Here is a 5,090-nt window from a genome sequence, read left to right on the forward strand (position 1 = left end):
TGATAAATTTTATTTTTTTATTTTATGATTTTATTTTTTTATTTTATCAGACTTATCAAGAAAAAAATAGAAGGGATCCAAATAAATAAAATCACAAATAAGAGAGGAGAAATAACAACAACACACAGAAATTATAAGAGTATTAGGAAGAACTATATGCCAAAAAACTGGACAGCCTAGAAGTGGATCAATTCCTAGAAACATACAACCTATCAAAACTGAAACAGGGCTTCCGTTCCCTCCCCGGCAGGGCGCAGCGGAGGCCGAGGCTGGATCGGGGTCCCAGCCTGCCCGTCCCAAATCCCGCCGAGGGCGCCGCCGCGCGGAGGACGAGCCGAAGCGGGCACAGGGGAGCGGGAGCCCGGGCCGTCAGCATCCGGGAGCGAGGGCGCCGCCGCGGCGGGCGGCCAGCGGCCACCAGCACCCGACAGAGAGCAGAGCCTCGCCGCGTTCAACAAAGGCAGCCCGAGCGCGTGCAGCGTTTGCAACTCCAAAATGCAGTACCAACAGTACGTGCAGCCGCGTCGAAAACTTGCAGCTGCCTTCCTGGCATTCGTTTTCATCTTGGCAGCTGTGGACACTGCTGAAGCAGGGAAGAAAGAGAAGGCAGAAAAAAAAGTGAAGAAGTCTGACTGTGGGGAATGGCAGTGGAGTGTGGGCGTGCCCACCAGTGGGGACTGTGGCCTGGGCACCCGGGAGGGCACCCGGACTGGAGCCGAGTGTAAGCAAACCATGAAGACCCAGAGATGTAAGATCCCCTGCAACTGGAAAAAGCAATTTGGAGCGGAGTGCAAATACCAGTCCCAGGCCTGGGGAGAATGCGACCAGAACTGGAAGTCTGAAGCGAGCCCTCCACAACGCCGACTGCCAGAAGACAGTCACCATCTCCAAGCCCTGTGGCAAGCTGACTAAGCCCAAACCTCAAGCAGAATCTAAGAAGAAGAAAAAGGAAGGGAAGAAACAGGAGAAGATGCTGGACCAATAGATGTCACCTTCTGTGGAACATGAAAAGGACATCAGCAAACAGGACCAGTTAACTATTGCATTTATACCTATGTAGGCTTTTTATTCAAAAATTATCTATAGCTTAAGTACACAATAGGCAGAAACACAAAGAACAGAAAAATTTTGTAGTAGTGTTTTTTTAAATGCATACCATAGGACCACTAGGGGCTTATAATAAAGGACTGTAATCCTGTTTAGACAGTTGACTTATAGTACATGATACATGGTAGAAAATTGAGGTAAGTTTTTTGAAGTTATGTGATATTTTACATTTAAAATCTTTTTTTTTTTACATTTTTTTTCTTTTGGCAGCAATTTACGTGTTATGACCATGTAAACTACTTTTCTTGTTAGATAATTTCTTCACCTAGACTTTTTTTCCCAACTGAGAAAAATACATACTAAACAAAGCAGCAATAAAATACAATCATCCTATCTGAGGAAAATATCTTGTTTTCTGCCAGTGGATTTAAAACAAAACAAAACAAAACAAAAACAAAAAAAACTTTGGTCAGCAAAATGGGGAAGGGGGCACGGCATGCTCTAATTCAATGTTGACTTCTTTTTTTTTAAAGAAAAGCATTAAAAGAAATTCTTTCATTTTGGCAGGAACATTTATTTTCTTGATGAAATTATTTTTCCTTCTGAGGAAAAAAAAGACTAGGAAAATAAATCAAGGTGATGCTGAAAAAAAAAAAACTGAAACAGGAAGAAATAGAAAATTTAAACAGGCCAATTATCAGCAAAGAAATTGAATCAGTAATCAAAAAACTCCCATCAAACAAAAGTCCAGGACCAAATGGCTTCACAGGCAAATTCTACCAAAGATTTAAAGAGTTAATACCTACTCTTCTCAAACTATTCCAAAACAATAGAAGATGAGGAAAGCTTCCAAATGCATTCTATGAGGCTAGCATTACCCCAATACCAAAACCAGATAAAGACATTACAAAAAAAGACAACTATAGGCCAATATCTATGGTGAACATAGGCTCAAAAATCTTCCATGAAGTATTAGCAAACCAAATCCAACATTACATTTAAAAAATCATTCACCACAATCAAGTGGGATTTATTCCTGGGTTGCAAGGGTGGTTCAATATTTGAAAATCAATGATAAATCACAATAAGAACCATTTGATCATTTCCATAGATACAGAAAAAGCATTTGACAAAGTACAACATCCATTCATGATAAAAAAAAAAAAAAAAACCCTCAACAAAAGTAGGTTTAGAGGGAACATACCTCAACATAATAAAGGCCATCAATGAAAAACCCACAGCTAACATAATCCTTAATGGGGAAAAACTGAGAGCTTTTCCTCTAAGGTCAGGAACAAGACAGGGATGTCCACTCTCATCACTTTTATTCAACATAATACTGGAAGTCCCAGCCACAGCAATCAGACAACAAAAAGAAGTAAAAGGCATCCAAATTGGTAAGGAAGAAGTAAAACTTGCACTATTTGCAGGTGACATGATACTATATATACAAAACCCAAAAGACTCCAACAAAAGACTGCTAGAACTGATACATGAATTCAGTAAAGTCACAGGATACAAAATCAGTATACAGAAGTCCATTGCATTTCTATACACTAAAAATGAAGGACCAGAAAGAGAAATTAAAAAAACAATCTCATTTGCAACTGGACCAAAAACAATAAGATACCTAGGAATAAACCTAACCAAAGAGGTGAAAGATCTGTACTCTGAAAACTATAAAATAATGATGAAAAAAACTGAAGGTGACACAAAGATATGGAAAGACATTCCATGCTCATGAATTGGAAGAATATTGTTAAAAGGTCTATACTACCAAAAGCAATCTACACAATTAATGCAATCCTTATCAAAACACCAACAACATTTTTCATAGAATTAGAAGAAATAATACTAAAATTTATATGGAACCACAAAAGACCCTGAATAACCAAAGCTATCTTGAAATAGAAAAGCAAGGGACTGGATATGAAGGAGGGCACTTGTGATGATCACTGGGTGTTATATGTAAGTGATGAATCACTAAATTCTACTCCTGAACTGATTATTACACTATATGTTAACTAGAATTTAAATAAAAACTTGAAATGTTAAAAAAAAAAAAAAGAAAAAAGAAAATGAAAAGCAAAGCTGGAGGTATCACAATCCCAGACTTCAAGTTATATTACAAAGCTGTAGTGATCAAAACAATATGGTACCAGCACAAAAATAGACACACAGATCAATGGAACAGAACAGAAAACCCAGGATGCCTGGGTGGCTCAGTTGGTTAAGCATCTGTCTTTCGCTCAGGTCATGATCCCACAGTTCTGGGATCAAGTCCCACATTGGGCTCCCTGCTCAGTGGGGACACTGTTTCTCCCTCTCCCTTTGCCCCTCCCCCTGCTTGTGCTCTCTCTCTCTCTCAAATATGTTGGCTGATTGAACATAATTAAAAAATAAATAAAAATTTTAAAAAAGAAAGGAATCTAAGGATACCACTACAGAAAATTATCAAATCACAAAGCAAGAAAAGAAACAGAGGAATTACTAAATAGAGAACAATTAACAAAACTGCAGTAAGTACACATGTACCAATAACTACTTTAAATGTAAATGAACTAAAATTTCCAATCAAAATACACAAAATTGGGGGAGTTGGCGGCACCTGGCTGGCTTGGTCACTACGGCATGCAACTCTTGATCTCAGGGTTGTAAGTTTAAGCCCCACATTGGGCATGGAGCCTACTTAAAAAAAAAAAAAAACACAAAGTGGCTGAATGGATTAAAAAATAAGACCCAGTGATATGCTGCCTACAAGAGACTCCCTCAGCTTTAAGGACACACACAAACTGAAAGTGAAGGTCCTGAAAAAGATATTCCATGCAAATGGAAACCAAAATAAAGCTGGGATAGCTATACTTGTATCAGACAAAACAGACTTTAAGACAAAGTCTCTAATAAGAGACAAAGAAGATCACTATATAATGATAAAGGGGTCAAACAAAAGGATGTAACATTTGTAAATATTTGTGTACCCAACATACATGCACCTAAATATATAAAGCAAATATTAAAAGACCTAAAGTGAGAAATGGACAGCAATACAATAATAATTGTAGGGGACTTCATTACCCACTTCCATCAATGGCTAGATCATGCAGAGAGAAAATGCATAAGGAAACATTGGCCTTAAATGACACGAGACCAAACACACAACATTTATAGAACATTCCATCCAAAATCAGCAGAATACACATTCTTCTTAAATGCACATGGAACATTCTCCAGGGTAGATATTAGACCACAACAAGTCTTAATAAATTTTAAAAGACTGAATTCTTGTCAAGTATCTATTCTGACAACAATGGTATAAAACTAGAAATCAATTACAGGAAGAAAATATGAAAATTCACAAATATGTGGAGATTATACAACATGCTACTGAACAACCAATGGGTCAGAGAAGAAATCAAAAGAGAAATTTTAAAATATCTTGAGACAAATGAAAATGGAAATACAATATACCAAAACTAATGATGGAACCAAAGTTGTCTTAACAGGGAAGTTCATAGCAATAAATGCCTACATTAAAAAAAAACAAAGATCCCTACCAACCTAAATTTATACCTCAAGGAACTAGAAAATGTACAATAGCCAAGATATGGAAAATGTCCACTGACAATAAATGGATAAAGAAAATGTGATACACACACACACACACGAATATTAGCCATAAAAATAAGGAAATCCTGCTATGTGATACATCAATGGAACGTGAGGGCATTATGGTAAGTGAAATAAGTCAGACAGGAAAAGACATATACCGTATAATAAATCACTTATATGTAGAATCTAAAAAAATTTTTTAATTAAAAAAAATTTAAAAACAAACCTGAATTCATAGATACAGAGAACAGATTGATGGTTATCAGAGGTGAGGGTAGAGGGTGTGCAAAATGAGTGAAGGGGGTCAAAACGTACACACTTCTAGTTAAAATGTCATGGGGATGTAAAGTATATTATTGTTAACCATAGTTAACTATACTGATTGTATATTTGAAAGTTGCTAAAACAGTAAATCTTAAAAAAAAAAAAGCATA

General features: G+C 37.0%; 1 pseudogene; it reads left to right on the forward strand.

Annotated features, from left to right (window-relative positions):
- Positions 1–423: 423 nt before the first annotated feature.
- Positions 424–1,603, forward strand: LOC116634259 (annotated as a pseudogene).
- The last annotated feature ends 3,487 nt before the right edge of the window (positions 1,604–5,090 follow it).

Source organism: Phoca vitulina, unplaced genomic scaffold, assembly GCF_004348235.1.
Source record: "Phoca vitulina isolate PV1807 unplaced genomic scaffold, GSC_HSeal_1.0 scaffold9, whole genome shotgun sequence".
Classification (NCBI taxonomy): domain Eukaryota; kingdom Metazoa; phylum Chordata; class Mammalia; order Carnivora; family Phocidae; genus Phoca; species Phoca vitulina.